At 44.9% G+C, this 20,852-nt stretch overlaps 1 protein-coding gene across 3 annotated transcripts in view; it reads left to right on the top strand.

Moving 5' to 3' along the window:
- The first annotated feature begins 2,107 nt into the window (after positions 1 to 2,107).
- Positions 2,108 to 20,852, top strand: part of Cracd (capping protein inhibiting regulator of actin dynamics) — a 221,756-nt gene continuing 203,011 nt past the window's right edge. For all 3 annotated transcript variants that reach the window (XM_048414918.3, XM_048414914.3, XM_085691734.2), the window contains exon 1: positions 2,108 to 2,245. The gene's annotated coding sequence lies outside the window, so the exon portion shown is untranslated. The remainder of the gene's footprint in view (positions 2,246 to 20,852) is intronic.

Raw genomic sequence — 20,852 nt, 5'->3', positions numbered from 1 at the left:
TCTCCCATACTGACATCTTTGGGGCTGATTCACATCTGTTTCATTCTTATCTGTCATCCTTACATGTCCTTTTGTTAGTATGAACTATGAACCAGTATGCTCGAAAAGGTAGAAGAAAGTTATTTTGTCAAACATGCTGCCTTCCAAACAAGAAAACTTAAGAGCCACTTCAAAAACTTCCGCTAGTCTGCAGGCATACCACCGGGAACATGTGGGAGCTGGTCTGAAGGTTTCTGTTATTCTGCATGAGCTCAACAGTTCCTCGTTGACATTTCGCCGAGCTGTTGTTGATGGTATACAGTCAAAAGTCCAGGCAAATAGCTCAAAGGATTATCAAGGTTTCCTATTAGCTTCTGATTTGAGTTCTGATACATAAAGTCCGTCCCTAGAACATTCTAGCATGGGCATCAGCTCTAGACTATTTAATAGCACGTAAGTTGCCGTATTTGTCTTACAAAATGAAGTCAGTAGACCTACTCTTACCTAAATTTGAATTTTTACAGTGGTTTGTGTACAGCTGGCACACGCACCAAGAGTACACTGTATCAAGAAAAAGACCCCGATTATATGTTCTGCGTAGATATCATTTTTACCTTCTAGACTTTTCTAGTGCTACTAAACCAAAGTCAAAGGAACCTGCTCGACTCTTTCATCATTATTTTTTTCCCTTTTAAATCTTTTTAAAAATTATTTATCTATTATTTTTGCTTTATGTGCCTTACTGTTTTGCTCACATGTGTGTCTGTGTGAGGGCGTCAGATCCTCTGAAACTGGAATTACAGACAGTTGTAAGCTGCCATGTGGGTGCTGGGAATTGATTCCAGTTCCTCTGGAAGAGCAGCCAGAGCTCTTAACTGCTGAGCCATCTCTCTAGCCTTCCCCCTCCCCCCCCTTTTATTTTAAAAAAAAATTGGAGTAAAGCAGATATAGTTTAGGTTATGTGTAATCCTCACCAGTGAAACAACACTTATGCTGTCAGCCACAATCAAATTTTATTCTGGCATTTAATTAAAATATTTATCCAGGGTGGAGGCGGGGGTTGCTAACATATGCCTTTATTCCTGGAATTCTGGAGGTAGAGGCAGGCAGATCTCTGAGTTTGAGGTCAGCCTAGTCTATAGAGGGAGTTCCAGGACACCCAGGGCTACACAGAGAAACCCTGTTTCAAAACACCAAAACTAAAGCAACAAAAATTATCCAGAAAAACCCAGTTTAGTAAGACACCACAAACTAGGGCCTCCAATATCAGTTTCTTCTAAGTCATGCGCGCTGCCAGCATGGAAATTATTGGTCCTGTTTTGGGCACTGGGACCTTTGATTCATTATGGAGCATATGTTAGGTTGGCTTTCTGCATCTTTCGTCACAGAAGATTTTTGCTTTGTTTAGTATTTAATAAGAAGACTAACTTAATTTTGGTGTCTTTGTATTCGTAGCAACAAAAGGACGGTGGAACTGATTTCCAAGGCTTCCGTTGAAATAGCCAAACAGTATGAAGTTAAGTCTTACTGTTTCCGATTAACTCACATCAGGGAAAGATGATTCTCCTTAAGGTATCAAAGTCAATATTTAATTTGATTATTAGTAGGGACAATGATGACCAATGTCACTGTGTTCAGATGCACTGAAACTCAACAATGCAATTTAGCTTTTCTATCTCTGGAGGGACATCTTTCCACTTGTACGACTCGGGAGTCCCAGATACATTAGCACCGTGAGGGGCGAAACCCCTCAATGGTCGAGGTCACGATTTAGTGACGAGTTCATGCAAGTATCTGGGACCTGCCTTGGCGTCCCGATGGGGTGGTCACTGATGGTCTTGGCACCTTTTGCAAGGTGCACCTCGACCCTTGCCCTCAGTCCCCGGTCTGACCATTCCCGCAGCGGAGAGGATATTGGTACTTCCCGCTCGGTGCCCTGGGCTAACTCCTGGTTTCGAGTCGGTGCGGAACCTTCAGCAGCGCGCCGTTCGAGCTCGGCGGGCAGCACGGCGGTCCCCGGGAGGGGCGGGCGCGGGTCCGAGCGGCCGAGGCGAGGCGCGGGCGGAGCATGTGACCACGGCGCGCGGGGCTGGGCGCGCAGTGCCGCGCGGTGGCAGCGGCGGGGAGAGCAATGGAGGCCGCGGGCGCCTGAGAGCTGGCCGCGCTGCTGGGGCTGCTGCTGCGGAGGCTCGGCGGGCTGGGACATTCCCGGGACGCGCGTCGTCGGTCATCACTCCCTTCACCGTGGCTCGCGGTGAAACCTCAGGTGAGCGCCCCTCGGTCGCGGGAACAGACAATGGGCAGCTAGTGGCTTCTTCCTCCGGTCGGGCCCCGGCGAGACTCCGACCTTGCCCGGGGCGTGGGCTCGGGAAGCTGGCGGAGGTCTTGGAGCGGCGACCCCATTCGCGGCGCGGTCTCTGTCCTCCGGACCAGTGCAGAGCGTGAGCGCCCGTGGGTCCCCACGAGGAACCTGCAGACGGGCTGCACCCCGGGAACTTGCCGAGAGCGTGGGACCCGCTCAGTCCTGCGCCCCTTCCCGCGCCTTGTCCGGTTCTCGAGTCCCCCGCGCTGAGCCGGACCTCGGCAGCCAGGAGCAGGGACGCGGACCCGCTCAGCCGGGTCCCCAGGCTGCATCGCTTTGTTTAACCTCTGCCGAACCGATGCGCACAAACTCTTGTTGCCCCAGTTCTGATGAGCCACCAGTTTGATGGCAGAGGCGAACAAAGGTTTCCCTCCCAGGGCTGGAGTCCGGGACCGCACGCCGCCGGGGCGTGAAATGGGCTCGCCTTATCTTCTCCCATCGCGATGGTTTTCCCCACAGCTATAACCGCCCTTTCTTGCAGAGCTCTGTGGTGGCAAGATTGGACCTCTAATCCCATGGATGCGGTGGGTGGGGTATGGCTCTTTAAAAGAACCAGAGTATCAGTCAAGAGCAGACATTTGAATTTTATGTTAAATGTTTTCACACGCGAGACATGGCAATGCTTTTCTGAATTGTGGGTTTCAAGGGAGAATGTATATTTTTAAGGCATTGATTCAGCGTAGGGGGAGGGGGGACAAAACCTAGTAACAGTGACCATGTGTTGTGAAATTTTAATATGGTTTTACGAATAATGGCTGGGAAGCTGATCTGGCATTGGGTGTAGGGGTGTGTGTGGGGTGTGTGTGTGTGTGTGTGTGTGTGTGTGTGTGTGTTGGGGAGTTGGCAGTGCTGGAAGGGGAGTGGTTGGAATACAAAGAATAAGACAATTTTAGTGAAAGGTTTTAGTAGATTTCCTGTGGCAAATGAGCAATTCATTAAGTTGTCCGTTAAATCAATGTTCCCCCGTAAAATTACCTACAGTAGTTGTTGAATTATATAATAAAATGGCTAGCGGTCATTTGGCATTGTTTGTGGCTCGGGCATCTGTATACAGTGATCAATTTTGAGTAATTTTCAAAGAGTCAACAAAGAGAGGGCACCTTCACGGCCACCGCCTTTAACGACTTGAGAGAAGCCTGGCTCGGTTTTTTCTTCTTTCTTTTCATTCTTTTTTTTTTCCCAAAAGAAAATTGCCTGCAAGAAGAAGGAAATTCAAGGGCAGTTTTAAAAAGAAACATTTGAAAATATATCTTGGATAGGTTATGTGGTTGCATTATGGATTATGTTAACTCACAAAAGTGTGGGGTGGGGGAGAATCCTGCAATTAAACCATCTATGTGTTGCCTATTGATTAGTTAAATTTTACTCCAAAGTTTTTGTTTAGAGTCACCTGTAACAACTGAGAAACTTTCAAGACTTTACAATATAAACAGAGCACTGAATTTGGAACCAGGAAGATAATGCTGACATGATAGACTTAGATAATTGACATGAAAAATGAAATTATATAGTTCTTCATAAAGTACAAAGCATTGTAATAGTGTAAGTTATTACTGCTAAGTGAAAAAAGGCTACATTTTTATGTTTTTTCTTTTGCAATTTTGTAACAATTTTTGTCCAGTTTTATGTATGCTTGTGCATGTATGTGCTCGTGTGTGTGTGTGTGCGCGTGTGCATGCACATGTGCCCACTCACATGTGTGCAGCCTGTGGAGGCTACCAGTTTGATTTTCTCCATTATTCTCCACTCTGTATTTTGAGACAGGGTCTCTCATTGAACTGAACCTGATGCTCATCAGTTTGGCTGGACAGGCAGGCTAATGCCCCGCCCCCCAGCATCGTCTCAACATGTACGGCTTTTACGTGTGAACTGAGGGTCCAAATTCAGGGCCTCATGCTTGCGGAGTCTCATTTAGCCCTGGCTTGTTTTGAACTCAGGTAGCCAAGAATGGCTGTGAACTCCGGAGCCTCCTGCTTCCATCTCTGGAATGCTGGGATTGCGGGCGTGTGCCTGCGTACTGAGCCACAGTCTATGTATGACTCTGGGTCGTAGTCAAGTTAGGGGTGAAAAGAATAAACGTGATAAATAAAATGCAAATGAATTAGTGTGCATGCAGGTGCACCTGGCTTACCTTAATGAACATTTCCTGAAGACCTACTATGTACGAAGAACTGAAAAGCATTTCCATGCATAGCTTATAAAAGCCTGGCACTTGTCTTTTGCTTGCATAGTTGATATGTGTATTCTTGACCAACGGGGCCTTCCAGGCTGACTCGGTAGGCTTTCCTATAGCTGAGGAGGACAGTGGGGCGTTTCGCTTGTTAAATGTGTTTGTTTCACAGTCTCCTTGGGCCGAGGCAGGGCAGATATTATCGTTCCGATTTGTAGGTAAGGAAATCCAGACACAGTGGGATTAAATGACTTGCCAACTCTCGCCACTAACACAGCCCTTCCAGGGGCAGAAGCTGGATCGCATGCCTGCTGCTTTGACCCCCGAATCACAACCTCCTCTGAGATAGGCAACACCCCCAGAACGTGACACTCTAGTTTAAACTTTGTGAGAAGTCTACATCCTGGGTAAATGTTAGACAAGGGTGTTGAATTGGGGGACTGAATTTGAAACTGGCTGTCCCTGGTAACAAGCCCTTTGTTGCGGCAAGTAATTTAAAATCTCGGTTTCCTCTTCTGTAAGAATCCTTCTTCCTGGAGGGAAGGTCCATTTCATGTGTGAGGGCCAAATGAAACGACTGATGTGCACACACCCTTTGCACAATATCAAACACAAGCTAAACACTCAAGGGGAGCTTATTTCTTTTCTCATTATCAGACAGTAAAAGGGTGGCTTTGAATGAAGAGGTGTATTGTCTATTGTTCCCTGTTATACAAACACTGAGTGTATGTGTGTGTGCGCGCACACACGTGTGAGGTATATATTTATATGTTTTTTTGCCTTTTTTTAGTTTTTGAGGATTGGGTGTAGGACCCTGCAGTTACTAGACAAGCACCCTGTCACTGAGTCATGCCCTCAGTCTTCGGTCTTTGGAGACGAGATCCTGTAGTCTAGTCTGTCTCAGCCTTTCACCTGCTGGAATTCCAGGCACACACCACCATGTCCAGGGCCAATGATACATTTTTAAACTCTTGAAGTAGTGTTCAGGTTTCCCATATGTGTTTTCTATATAAGTTTTAAGATGCTACTTGAGATCCAGTAAATGATTCTGGTTCTTTCAAAAGCACCAATAGAATGGATAATCGGGCGAAGAGCACGCGGAAAAAATCCGCTGCTGCCTCTACACTCTTCCTTCAAGTCTTTACTCCTGTTGAAATTTGAATATTAAATTACAAATAAAAATCCAGTCTTAGAGGGTCACAAGGTAAAGTGCTTGTCCAGTTTGTCTTCGGGAGCCCAGTCTTCCCCCATTCCCACACATACATGTTTCTTACATCTTCTTTATTGTAATTGACATTTCTGAGTATTTCTCATGGTCAAGGGCCCATGCTAAGCAGTCTGCGTGTTATCTAATTTAGCCCTCCCAGCAGGAGGCCTTGTGTTTCCCTTTGATAACTGAATTAAGACTCAATGAGCTTTATATGAACTTGTCTAAGTCCCCAAAGTTAGCGAGGAATGTGGGGGTTCAAACCGACCTATTGGACCCCAAAGCCTGCCCCTACTCTTGACCTCCCCTACTCTTCTGGGACCCCCTTCCCAGTAACTGCTGCAGACATTATATTCCTTAAATAAAGCCATAAATTTGGGTGGGAGCATTTAGACTAACACGGCGCTTGTTGTATAGCTTCCTTTGAAAGGACTCCTCCGGTGTCCATTCTTAGCTTAGATTACAGGGACGAGAGCCTGCGCAGGAGACCTGGAGTTCACTTCGACTTGGCTAGTCTTTAATGTAAACATTTTGGAGGAGCTTCTCAGGTTTTTGTGATAGAATCAATTAACTGGTCATTTTTATTGAGTGCTCAAAGGTTTAATATATCTTCAGAAGAGACACGAAATAGCTGTGTGGCTATAAAAAGGCTTCATCACAAATGAATGTCGGCCGTTGTTAAGGCACAAATGAAGACTTAGGAGCCACAGAGGGTATTTTATAGTGTATTGATTGGTCTCAAAATCACAAGGCAGTAAAAGATTTAATTTTAGACAGTACATGAAGAAATCACCATCAACATTATACGTATATAGTATGTTGAGCATATATGCATATATATACACATATATACATATATTCACTTCAGTTTTTAAACCAACATTTCTCATGTTTTAGTAATTTTTAATATATTGTGTTTCTGGGACTCTCCTGCTCTTAGCAGTATTGTTAGGGGGCTGGGAAGGTAGTTCAGGGGTAAAGTGTTTGCTCTGTGGACACTGGGACTTGAGCGATGCCCCATCACCCACCTAAAAGGCTGGGCATGGTGGCATGGATTCCACCCCAGTGCTAGGGGTGGAAATGAGGAAATCCCAAGGGCTTGTTGGTCAGCCAGTCTAGCCCAGATGGTGCACTCCAGATCCCGTGAGGGATGCTATTTAAAAAAAATAATAATAATAAAAGGAGAGGCGACTTGATTAAAGTTTGAGATCAATTCTCTTTAGCTCAGGTTAGCCTCCAAATCTTTATGTAGCTGAGGCTGGGCTTGAAACACGGAACATCCTGCTTCCACCTCTCAGATTCTGGCATAACAAGCATGTACCACCCCGCCCCTCTCTTAGCCAGTTTGTTCAATTTAATTGATCAAAACTTATAATTTTAAAGGCTTGTGTGCATGTGCTAGCATGCTCGAGTGTGTGTGTGTGTGTGTGTGTGCGCACGCATGCATACATGCATGTGCAGATGCCTGCAGAGGCTAAAGGCCCTGGTTGCTCTGGAACTGGGGTTACAGGTGGTTGTGAGCCGGCCTGCCTGGGTGCTGGGTCCCCTGCAGGAATGGCACAGGATGCTAACTGTGGAGCCATCTCTCTGGCCCCAAAGCTGACAATTTTACAATCAAAATGTGTATAGATAGTTGTACTTCGAAGAAGCAGCTTAATGACATGCGTTTGGGAAATTTGTGTGTTTCTGCTTGTCAATCATCATTTTCTTCTGAGATTACGATAGCTGAATGTAGCACTTGTATTTATTGTTAAACCTTCAATTTTGTCCTTAGGTTGACTATGAGAAAAATCACTTTGCAAGCTGGACATGCCTGAAACCTTAGCGTTCAAGAGACCAAGACAGGGGGATCAGGAGTTCAAGGGCAGCCTGTGCTACGTAAGAAGGCCTGTCTCAAACAAAACAAAACAAAACAGAAGCAAATGCTCCCAAGTTATATAAAAATTATTTTGTACCTAATGAAACTGTGTATTATTGGTGTATTATTGTAGTGGTTCAGGCAAATTGGCATGGCCCATTCACCATACTTATTTTATTAATTTATTCCTTTTGTTTTCTAACAATGACCCCAATGAACTGTTATAATTTTTATGAGAATTAGAAATCTTAGCTGTCGGAAATGGTGGTGTACATGGTTGGCCCCAGCAATTGAGAGGCAGAGGCAGGCAGATGTCTGAGTTGGAAGCTGGCCTGGTCTACAAAGCAAATTCATGGACAGCCAGGGCTCCACAGAGAAACCCTGTCTCAAAAACAACAACAACAAACAAAACCAAACTTAGCCGTGGGGTGGTCCCTGTTGCTGTGATTTGTATGTTTAAGGAGATAAAACACTTCACCTCTTTCATTCTTGATGCAAGAATTCTTAGACCCTGAATCATTTGGGCTATTTTCTTGTGTGGATGATTTAGAAACATAAGAGTGAGAGTATTTGCACTTTGTTTGTTGGTTTATTTTTGGTTTTTCAAGATAGGGTTTCTCTGTAGCTTTAGGGCCTGGCTTGGAACTAGTTCTTGTAGACTAGACTGGCCTCGAACTCACAAAGATTCGCCTACCTCTGCCTCCCGAGTGGTGGGATTAAAGGCATGCGCCACCACCGCCCGGCTCATTTGCAGTTTAGATGTATGATTTTCACACACCTGAGAAATACAAGGTTGCAGACCCCAAATCCGTAAGTGGAACTCAATTTTAAAGAATGTAAGCATAGGGGCTGGAGAGATGGCTCAGTGGTTAAGAGCACTGACTGCTCTTCCAGAGGTCCTGAGTTCAATTCCCAGCAACCACATGGTGACTCACAGCCATCTATAATGAGATCTGGTGCCCTTTCCTGGCATGCAAGTATACATGGAAGGAATGTTGTATACATAATAAATAAATAAATCTAAAAAAAGAAAGAATGTAAGCATAAAAACAGAAGATGCGTCAGAGAGATATTTCATAGCTAGCCGGTGATAAAGTGACATTACTGCAAATATTGAAGAAGCCAAATAGAACAATACCATATGTAAAAGCTTTTATACCCTGGAAATTCCGCAATGCATGTTCGTTAGCGCACCAACAAGACAGAGTATTTCCAAAAGCGCTTCACTCCTCGGCAGCCCTTCCGTATATCCATAGGACGGATGGGAGGTGGGTTGTGCCGGTGAGGTGAAAGTTTCGGTACCCAGCCCTTCCATACATCCATAGGACGGGTCGGATCCACAGGACGGGTCGGATCCACAGGACGGGTCGGACATGCGCTATGCCGGTGAGGGGAAGTTTCAGTACGCGGGCTTCTCAGACACGTACAAGACGTGACTGAGGAAAGGACAGGGATTGCATCTCCTAGACATTTGAGGAAGTTCGAAGTCAGTGGCTCCAAAGAGAGGAGTCTAGCGTAGGCGCGAGAAGCAGGTAGCAGCTGTAAAGGGGCGTTAATCCAAGAAAGCAGAAAAGAGGACCAGCTTGTTCAAGAGGTACTGGTTGGGTCAGGGAAGAACAAGCCGCTCCATCGGCGAGGTCCACTCATCAACGAGGGTTGGCCATCGCCAAGGGCGATCTGGGGACCTGGGGACAGGTAGCCGGTCGAGCTGGGCTGCTTGGAAACTTGGTAATTATTTAAGTCTAGGAAAAGCTGGAGTCAGTAAATTATCAGTGAAAGTTTATTCTTATAATGATTAATTTGTGTTTTCCTCATTTTGGGAGAAAATAAAAGAAAAAAAACCCACCACAATCCCGAGATTGCTGTTAGAAGATAAAACCTTGCCATTTTCGGTCTCCAATGAGGATTGGTCCCAGCTGGTGTCCTTAAGGAAGCTGTGACAGGGCCAGCAGGGCTGGTTAGACACTGGTGTGACCCAGGCTTCCCTAAACCACTGTTTCAGAATCTTCATTTTTGAAAAGTTTTTGAAGAAATAAATTCTCAAAATTTTATTTAAAATTTAAACTGATACATAAAACATACAAAGTGTATGTAATAGTGGGGTACCACGTGCTGTTTTCATGTACATACACATTGCATGATATATGAATCAGGGAAGCATCTGTTTTGCTCTGGGGAATTCTTATGTAATACATCTTAAGTGACCTTTCTCTCTTTGGGTGTCCCAGTGACAGACACAGTGGGGTTTCCCGTCTTTCTTTATGATGCACCTGCCACTCCGTGTTTGTGATGGGTTAACTCTTTCTTAGAGTTAATGAGGTCGGGGTCATAGGTTCAGTTCCAGGGAAGGCCAGCTAGCTTTGCTTTGTTCTGCAGTCTTAGCCCAGACCAGCCATCTGGCGGAGGCAGATCTCTGCTCACAAAGGGACTGATAAACAAAGCTGTGTGTGTGTGGTGTGTGTGGTGGGGAGGAGGGCGCGGGAATCTCTCCCTAGATGCTGAGTAATTAGAGCAATGACTGTAGATCGTGTGGAAATTTTTATTTCCCAGCATTATTTTAATGTGCGGACAATAACGTGGTCACCAGACGTTTTTCTTGGTCATTTCTATTGAACTCTTGCTTTACTATTTGTGTGAGGTTTTTTTTATTATTTTTTTTAAGATGTCTTACTGATTCAGCCATCCCTGATACCTTGTTTCCAATGTTCTTAACATACCTGGAGGTTTGTAGGAGTAGGGGATCAGGGTCGGGGTTAAAGTAGTAGATCAACAGTTTACTGGTTTACACAGCCACTGAGTTGAGAAGAACAATGTTGCAATGAACAGAAAACACCGTTTTTTGCTACTAATGTCTGGAAACCACTTTAAAGCATTTCTAAGTGTGCCCTGGTCTATAAATCTGTTGTCTTCCTTGTGAGAGTATCTTGTAGTGCTGGGAGAAACAGCCAAGGCTAATTAGACTGGTACTGTGGCATATGGCCTTGTGGGTCCCAAGAGACGTGCTGACAGTTTAAAATATGTGCTTGTTTGTTGGGATGAGAAAGGTTGTGAAAAATATGTCATTAATAATTTCAGAATGTTAATCACACATTGACTAGTAACGTTTTGGCTATGATTGTCTAGATAAAATATTATTCTTGATTCGGGCTATCTTTATATTTTTTTAGTGTGCCCGTTAGAAATGTATAATCGTGTACATAACCTGTGTTGTAGTTCAGCTAGGTCTCACTGGTCTAGACCAACCCCTCTGATTAGAGACTGAGTAACTGAGCTGAGCTCTGCATTGCCGGGACCACTCCTGACAGCAGGATGGAACTCTGGACCACCAGTGGACTATCTAATGTATACAGTCGTCCTCTGTCAGAAGTTCTGTGCTGGGGTCATTGCATGTTAGATATGACGCTAGTTACACTATACCAATTTTCCTACACACACTCTTCCAAGGACAAAATGATTTCTTTGTGGTCATAATGTTATTTAGGCTGTTTTACCTTCTGAAATGGGTCAGAGGTCCCATAGCTTTATTTGGTTCTGAGAAAAGTGTATTAAAATATTAGACATTAGAGTCTGGGGAGACGGCTAAAGTGCGTAGTGTAGCCTCCAACATCCACGTAAAAAATCCAGGCATAATGAATGGTATATGCCTTTAATTCCAGGGTTGGGGAGGTAGAGCAACGGACTTACTGGCCAGCCAATCGAGCCAAATTGACTAGCTCTAAGTTTACTGAGAGACTATGTTGTAGACAATAAGGTGACAAGCGATAAAGAAGGCACCCAGTGTTGGCTTCTGGCTTTTTTTTTTTTTTGTAGCTTTGGAGCCTGTCCTAGAACTAGCTCTTGTAGACCAGGCTGGCCTCAAACTCCCAGAAATCTGCCTGCCTCTTACAGTCCAGAGGTTTCTGGCCCTCTTATACACACATATGCACATGCGTTTTACGCACACACACACATACGCACAATAATAAAAATAAAGGAGGGAGTGCTCATTCAAGTGGACACTTTAACATGTATTTCCTGTGGCTAGTCACAGGTGAACTGTGGACGGAGTAGCTGTGCTTTGGGTCGTAGGCAGCTCTAATGTGGCAGTGATGGATATCTTAAAGACGTCTATGCTGGGGGGTGTCAAGGCTAGTATTTCTTTCTGGTGCATGTGCAGTTTCTAGTGACGGTCAGTTCGTTATCTACTTCCCAGGGACAGTTTTGTTAGGGAACTCTGAAGCCTCACTGAAGCTCACAGTCCAGACATTGCTAATAGTCACAAATCGATCCTTTAAAGAGGGTGAATGACTACGGCACACGTGATGTGTGGGCATATTTCTAACTTATTTCCTATGCTTTTCATTGATTCCAAATAGCTCTTTTTGGTTCTAGGTAAAGAGGAACAAAGCAGGGTGGCACTTTCTAAATGCTTGCCCTGGGATAAGAAAAATGAGTGCCAGTGTCCTGTGTTATGACGTTTAGTGAAAAGTGCCGTTTCCATCTGAATCCATCCACTTTGAATGTGCTGGGCGCGCTAGCACATTGTGCTTAGAGTGACAGCTTGGGGATAGATTCCATGGATGTCACATGCTAGACCTCAACTTATGTTTGTCATGGTTTATTTTTAAATAATTTTATTTTATGTGCATTGGTGTTTTGCCTGCATGCATGTCTGTGTGAGGGTGTCGGGTCCCCTGAAATCTGCATTACAGACAGTTGTGAGCTACTATGTGGGTGCTGGGAATTGAACCCCAGGTCCTCGGGAAGAGCAGTCACTGCTCTTGACCACTGAACCATCTTTCCAGCCACTTGTCAAAGTTTCTAACTTGAGAAAGACCCACCACTTTGTGTTGCTGTGGAACAGTGCATCTGGTAGGTGTCTGGTGGTGTACTAACGGTAACATGCGTAGCTAGGATTCATGACAACGCTCTTCCTAGCAGTGAGCGATCTTCCCCTGTGGGTCAGTTCCATGGACAGTGGGGATGGTGGGGATTGATCTGGCAGCGGGAGTCCCCTCCTCTCCTGCTGCTCTAGCTGTTTGTTCTGGACACTGTGGAGTCAATAGCTAACATAAAAGACCTCACACTTGGCCGCTGAAGACAGACAGGATGGAGCTTACAAGGTGTGAGATCTTGGGGAAAGGAGTTTCTGAGGAAGGAGGGTAGAATGAGGAAAAGAGAAGGAGGAAGCTCACAGAGGAAGAGACATTTGAGCAGGGTCTTGAAGGATAGTTGGAAATCTAGCAAGTAGGAAGAGAACAGAGAGGTCTAGCCAGGCTGGGGAACACAGCTTATATGGGACATGGTGAGAAGGCACTATAAACCAGGAAGCCATCACTTACCGGACACCAACCCTACAAGCACCCGATCTCATTCTTCCAGCCTCCAGAGCGATGACAAATAAATTTATCATAAGTTACTCAGGCTATGAACTTTTGCGACAGCAACATGATCAGACTGAGCAACAGCTGCCGTGGGAGGTGCCAGGGCTTGAAGTAAAATGAGCATACCCACTTTGTAAGAGTGGGTGGGAGAGGCCTGGTCCTGAGGCCCAGCATTGCCTCTCACTGCCCTCATGACCCTGGACATGTCACTTTATGCCCAAGGACAGCAAATATCTCACATGGAGGAGAAGGGCGAGGCAAGGGTTATCCAGCTGGTTGACCCAACTGCGGCTCTCTCTGTGCCCAGCACCGTTGTGCGCATTTGGATATGGGACCTGCGCTGTGAAGATAATACTCTGTTACAAGAGAGGGACAGTAAACAGCAATAGACGGTGCATCTGTCCTATGTCTATAGTATGCTGTCAGGTCATGAATGGCCTCATGAGCGTCGTCATGGGGAGTGAGACTGGGTGAGTGCCTTCGACTGCTCTGCCCTTCCTAGAAAGAATAGTCACGAAAGGACTGAATGACATATAAGCAGTCGTGGGCATATTGGGAATCTCTTTCCAACCTAAAAGCGTAAGTCTAATTAGGTGAAAAGCCACGGGACTTCAGCCTCTTCAGCACTGATTGCAATCCTTTCCTAAGTAAATGTTCATACAGTTTTGTTTAGATACACCAATATGGCCACTGGTGGGCAGAGTCTTTGCGTAGTCCCTGTTGCAAATGGTGTCTCTACATACTGATCGCCGTCTTTAGTGCTATGGACAGAAAACACATTCAGGTTGGTCATTGTGGTCCCTGGGATGTTGTCCACCCCAAGCCTTGCAAATGGGGAAGATGCTAAGTGGTTTTTACTTAGCGTCTCCTTACTTACTTAGGATTTTTAGGTGGTTGTTCAATGTATCACAGAGCCTGTCTAAGTTATTTTAATATAAATTAAAATGAAGTGGGAGCCTTGGGACAATCCTGTTTTAATTACAACTGGAATACATCTTTGGAGACTGCTCTAATGGTTATAATCATTACACTGTCATTATGGGTTTTTTTTTTAAAAAAAGAATCATTAATAAGCAGGGTCTAGCCTGAGGTCTTAATTTAGTCTACAGATGATTCTTCTCAAATCAAGTGAAAAGGCTGAAGAGTATAAGCCTTTGTCTTCGGCACCGTTGCTGTTGGTGATGTGAAAGAGTTGAGCAGAAGTAGAAAGGGGTGCTTATGGGTGGTTTGTTCTGCTGCTGGGATTGTAGCCCAGTGGTAGAATGAACACTTAGCATGGATGATGTCAGGAATGAGATCCTGGGTTCAATCCTCAGTGTCCAAATCTCCAAACGAAACAGAACAACAGCAGCAATGATTAGGTCTTTTGTTGATGGTTGTTTTATTGTTTTATTTTGGTGTTCTTTGTGTAGCCCTAGCTGTCCTGGAACTCACTCTGTAGACCAGGCTGGCCTTGAACTCAGAGATCCACCTGCCCAGGATTAAAGGCGTGCACCACTACCACCGGGCACAATGACTAGTTTTTGATGGGAGACATTTGGTTCGCTGAACTACATTTTAAGTTGATTTCCCCGTGCATCCCCTTGCAGTATTGGGAAGCTAGCTTGGTAGCGTGAGTGCAGAAGTCGTCCACCCCTGACCTTGGCTGGCATGGAAGCCAGGCTCTGATGCTTTCTTTCCTTGGATAGAACTTCACAGCCAGTGAAAGCAGCCCGTGTGAATTATTTAACTCCCCTCGTCCTTTAGACTGCCACAAGGCAACTGAGTGGCTTACACATTCAGGGCTTGCAAATGTACTTCTGCTGCTTCTGCTGAAGATAGGAACCTTCTGGGCCTTTGGCTCAGCCCGCTGTGGATTCTAGCCCCCACTCCACATTACCTCATCCTGCCGAGCCTTGTTAGACCATGGTTTATATTTTTAAAGTCAAATTCTCATCCTGATTTTTGCATGCATCTGTCTTCCTCGGAATGTTTAGTTATTTTGTATAGAAACTAGAAAATACCAAGGACAGGGAAGGAAGGGAGAGGGACATGAGGAAGGCCGTTCTGCATGGACACCTCACTCACACATGTTGGGAGGTGGCTTGCTTATCACATTTGTGGTCCAGTAGTCTGGTTTCTTTTCTTCAAATGTTCAAAAAAATTTCCACATTGTGGTGAGGTGTTTTAACAGAACACCATCCGAGCCCCTTGAAATGTGTGGCGCATTGGCATTCAGAATTAAAGATTGGAAATGTCTATCCCTGTGTTGTGTGTAGATACTGTGGGGCAGGTGGCACGCGTGTGAAGGTCGGAGGACAACTTTCTGGAGTCAGCGCTCTTCTTCCCCTTTGGTGGAGGCCAGGTCTCTTGTGTTTTTACTGCAATTGTGTGATATCCCCTAGGCTCGCTGGCCCATCCCTAGGACTTGGCCTGTTCTGGCTCACTCACTCTTCTTCCTTTTTTCCTTCCTTCCTTCCTTCCTTCCTTCCTTCCTTCCTTCCTTCCTTCCTTCCTTCTTTCCTTCTTTCTTTCTTTTTCTCTTTCTCTCTTTCTTTTTTCTCTCCCTCCCTCCCCCTCTCTTTTTTTCCTTTTGACAGGATCTATCTGTCCTAGGCAGACACTGCCTGTCATTCTGTAGACCAAGCTGGTCTTGAACTCAGAGATCCACCTGCCTCTGTCTCCCAAGTGTTGGGATTAAAAATGTGTGTCACCACCGCCGCCACCACCGCCCAGCTCTTTTGGGTATTTCATATTAGTGGGATTGTATAATATTTGCCTTTGGGGTTTCGTGTATTAATTTCACATCTTTTCAGGGTTCATTCATGTGGTAGTAGTATCAGGCTTTCCTTCTTGTCAGTACATATGATACTATTGAATGTATATAACAGATGAAAATCCATTTATCTCTTCAAAACTGTGCATCTATCTGATGGTGAGTGTCTGGCCACTGTGATAATGGTGCTGCAGAGACGGTGTGCAGCGGCTGCATCCTACTTGCTACTCTTTGGATATACCCAAGCGTGCAATCCTGGACCATATGCCAATTCTATGTTTGACTTTTTGAGAGCTCTCCAAGCTAATTCTCATGGTAACTGCATTGTTTTAAATTCCTACTAGCAATGGATGAGGATTTTGGCTTCTCCCTTTCTTCACCAATACTTGCTATTTTCTGCCTTTTGGTGCCTTTTGCCATCCTGATGAATGTGAACTGCAATCTCATTTTGCTTTGGATTTGTACATCCACAAATTTAATGCCTTTGAGTCTCCCTTTTATGTGATTATTTGCCATTGGTGTATCCTGTTTGGAGAAATGTCTGTTAAATCCTATTTTTTGAATTAGATTTTCTCTCCTCCCCTCTCTCCCTCCCTCTTTTTTCCATCTTTGTTTCTTCTCCTTTCTGTTTCTGCTGCTTCTGTTTCTTCCGTTGTCCTTTACTGGTGAGTTATAAAACTTCTTTATGTATCCGGATGCCAATCACCGGGTAGATGTCCCATCCTGGCTTTCTGTCCCTTCTCTGTTTTCTTTACTAGAATCTTTATGAAGTTGAAAGGAGATTGCTCTTTAAAAAAAAATGTCAGCAAACGTGCACTAACCTTTTACGAGAGACAGGAATATTGCAGTGTTTGATGCAGGTGCTGAGATGAACGGAATGTCCGATTCCCCTCCTGGATTTAGGCTACCTGTGAGTGTACGGCTCTTCCTCCTGGGAAGTTGGTGGGGCAAAGCCATGGGAGCCATGGGTCAGTCCTTTGAGATGTGGAGCTTCCTGCATTCATGGCTTCCATCACTGAGTGACATGGGATGTGTTGTCCTCTCTCTTGCTTTCCAGAACTTCCACGACTTCCTTGTTGCTGATTTTAGTCTGCTGATCTTCCTTATGACATACAGCTCCTCCACTCTCCCTGGCCACCCCGCACCAGCTTTAATGTCTGTTTGCCCTGCATCGAGTTCTACTGTTCCCTGAACACATGCTGGCAAGAGAAAAGCTATCCACCAGCGCCGTGGGCAGCCAGTGCTGGTTCGCTTTCTGGAGTCAGGATTACATGTCACTGTTCCCATCTTCCCAGCGGGTCTCAGTCAAAAGCTCCTGTTTAGGACTGTCATTTCCAGGTTCCCCGAGATGATGCCATGTTGACTCAAATCACTAATTATAACCTAAAGCTGATACACTACATTTTCACTGTCTAAATGGGGAAAAATGTCTTTACTACATTCGAAAGTTTGCACTTAGGACCATAGGGAGAAAGCACCCATGTATGTTTTGCTAACTCCATCTGGCAAATAATATTTTCCTGTAATCTGTGAAACTTCGAGTTAAGCCGAACTCTCCGTATGGATCCACAGGAACTTGTTTTCAAGGGTGCCAGCAGGAGGTATTACAGGGGGTGGTGTGGTGTGTGGTTTTAGTAAGCAATCCTTTGGCTTTAATTCTAATGTTTTAAGTGAGTGAGGGTCATTGGCAATGTCAGGGAAGGCACTTCTTCCTGACACGTCCTTGCAGAGACATGGCGGTGGCAGATGGGAAACTCTCTAGTCTTCAAGGGGTTATACAGCATTGCAAAACTTCTTTGGCACATGGTAACTCTATAGAATGGACTATAGAATTAGCATTGGTAAATCGGTGAAAACCAAAGCCCAAATATAGCTATTAACCACAGTTCTGTACTTACAGCGTGGTTGGGGCTATCTCGGCTCTAAAAATGTATGACCCAGATATGGCACAGGTAGAGTCAAGCAGTATTGGGTTTTATTTGTTTTCTTTAGTACTTTATTTAATATATATGTGTTTTGCCCGCATGTATATCTATACCATTTGTGTGCCTGGTGCCCATGGAGGCCAGAAGAGAGCATCAGATCCCTTGGATTCTCTGGAACTAGAGTTACAGATAGTTGGGAGCTGCCATGTGGGTGCTGGGAATCGAACCCAGGTCCTCTGGAAGAGCAAGTAACCAGTGCTATTAATTGCTCAGTCATCTCTCCAGCCCCTCTTTTTAATTTTCTTATAAGTGAACAAGAGTTGTTCTTAGATATAGGTAAACTTTCATTTGAGTGAAATGAAATCATAAAACCATTGCTGTAATAATTTTTCTGGTTACTAGAATTTTGAAAAGCATGTAAGCGTGTGAGTATGCGTTGTGTGCATGTGTGTGTGTGTGTGTGTGTGTGTGTGTGTGTGTGTGTGTATGCGTGCACCTGTGAGTGCTGGGGGTTGAATCCAGACCCTTGGACATATTGAGGAAGCACTGAACCCCTGAGCTCCATTTCTGGAGCCTGCCTGGCATTGTTTTTAATGCAGCCTAATTTATAGGTAGCTTTGTATTTGGTTGGTTAGAAAGCACGGGTCCCTTTCAAAGACAACAGGGAGACACGTATTTCCTCTGCAGGCACTTCACATTTGCTGCACCAAACACTAGCTCAGTGTGAAGGAAGTGTCTCTGCACTTGCAAGAATTGTGACCTTCTGTCAATGCATTAGTGTTTGTCCCAGAGCTAAGAATGGTTCAGTGTAAACTCTATAGCTCTCTCCATCACTGCAATAAGAAAATAAAGACATAAGGAACTTTACGGGGTTTTTTTTTTTTTCTAAGTTGCACCTTCCCAACCCTGGTCTCAGTAGATCTTATTTCGTGGAACACTTAGGAATATTTTTGTGTAACATGACGGCTGGCTTGTTGGGGTTTCTGTCCCGCCCAGAACCCCAACAAGCCGGCAAGTCCCAAAGAGAAAATCACACAGAGGACTCCATAAGGTTATAAACTGATTGGCCCATTTGGTCAGGCTCCTTATTAGTCCTTGTAACTTATGTTACCCCATTATCCTTATCTACGTTAGCACATGGCTCCGTACCTTTCTCAGCTGGGCAAATTACATGCTGCCTCTTCAGTGGTCTGCGCAGGAGTGGCTGAGGAACTTCTCTCCTCCCTAGCCTTGTCCTATTCTCATTACTCCGCCTCTACTTCCTGTCTGGTTGACCTGCCTATACTTCCTGCCTGGCCAATCAGCGTTTTATTAAAATACATAATTGACAGAATACAGATAATTCTCCCACACCATTTTTGTTTTGTCTAAAGAGGAGAAAGAATGCCTACACACCCAAGATTCAGGATTGAAGTATGAACTCGTAGGATTTGTGGACTCTTTGCTAGTTTGCTTCCGTAGACAGTGTGACTCAAAGCGACGTGGGGGAGGAAGTGTTTCCTTGGTGTCCGTGTCACAGCCCAGCCAGCAGAGCCCATGAGGAGCATTGCTTACTGACTTGGCCCTATGGTTTGCTCAGTCTGTTTCCTTATAGGACCCAGGCCCACCTTCCCAGGGATGACAGCAGGGGGTTTTCAGATAATACATTTAGGGGCTAAATCATTTTTGCTGTCTCCTCAGAAGTCTGCCTTCTTCCAAAGCCCAACATTCTGCCTCTTCTCTTAACCTCATTACTTCCCTCAACTCCAGCCACTTTGCATTTTGTTTGTTGGTTGGGGGCAAGGTCCAAGGCTGGTCTCGAATTCACAGACAATCCTCCCACCTCAGCTTTCTGAGTACAGGAGTATAGGCTGACTTTATGTGATATAATATATGTGTATATATTATATACACACATACACATACATAGATATATACACATGCATACACTTACATACAAATATATGTGTATATACATACACACACACACACACACACACATACACATTCATATTGGGGACTGAACCCAAGGTATGTGCTCTCTCACTGAGGTATATCCCCATCAGGAACTTTGTTCTTAAACTCTACTTACTTCTTTCCAGTTCTTTTCTTTCTTAATACAAATATCTTTAGTTGTCCTCTGTCAACACACCACACACACACACACACACACACACACACACACCCATACCCATACTACACACAGAGAGACACACACGGGGGGGGCACTTACTTTCTCTGTGGGATACCATTCTATTTTTCTTCCCCTCATTCACTCACACATTTTAAGCGTGGCCCAAGATTCGTCCTTTACATTTTCCATGGTTCCCCATCAAGCTTTCTGTTCTCATCTTGATCTGACACAACCTCACCCAGATTCACCGAAAATGACAGTGACATCCCACTCCCAGAACACAATACTCTTTGGCAGTCTCTTGTCTGGACACAGTCTGACCACAGTTGCATAGGATGACTGGAGTCATCCAAGGTTGGTACCCAGATTCAGGATGACCAGGTGGTTGCTGGGCAACAGATGCAGGAGACAACCCAAGTGCAGGAGGATGAGAGCTCTGAGTCCTTGAGAAAGACATAGGCTTCTGGAGTCTGCTGACATGGCCCTTTGTGATCACACAGAGGACCGTTACTTTCCATGCCCTGTGTCCTTCCTTCTGTAGCTGCTTGCTAGTGGGTTGAGGTGCCTTGGTCTTTTCCTCATGCTTATTATAAGAGAGTGAGTCCTGACTCCTCAGTTCACCCTACAACCTCAGTGAGATATGGCTTAGGCAGTTGTATTGTCAGACTGAGTGGATGCTGTCCTGACTTGATTGCTGGGCTCATGGTCAGGTAGGAATAGTTATATTATTATTATTATTATTATCATCATCATCATTATTATTATTATTATAGTTGTGTCAAACTATACATGACATACAATTTAATTTTTCCCTGGAGGTGTGGGGCTGTTCAAGCCCTTTGGACCTCGGTTAATTACATTGCAAGCTCTGGATGCTGGACATGGAGTAGCAGGGTTTTGTTTTCTCTGTCTCGTTTTGGTCTTGTTTTCGTCTTTCTTTGCTGTGCCTCCACTCTTCTCTTATGGAATGGAATGGTTTGTGTTGTGCCGTGGTACGGAAGAAATATGTAACGTGTTTTCTACTTTATAGGAGCTCACAATTGACTTTGAACTTTTTAAATGGTGTGTTGTTAAGGATGGGGGGACCCAAGGTGCAATAGCAGCTTAAAAGTGACGTGTG

The sequence above is a fragment of the Myodes glareolus genome, chromosome 8 (assembly GCF_982192425.1).
Source record: "Myodes glareolus chromosome 8, mMyoGla1.1, whole genome shotgun sequence".
Taxonomy (NCBI): domain Eukaryota; kingdom Metazoa; phylum Chordata; class Mammalia; order Rodentia; family Cricetidae; genus Myodes; species Myodes glareolus.
The sequence above is the reverse complement of the archived record's forward strand: the minus strand, read 5'-3'. Positions and strand labels throughout refer to the sequence as shown.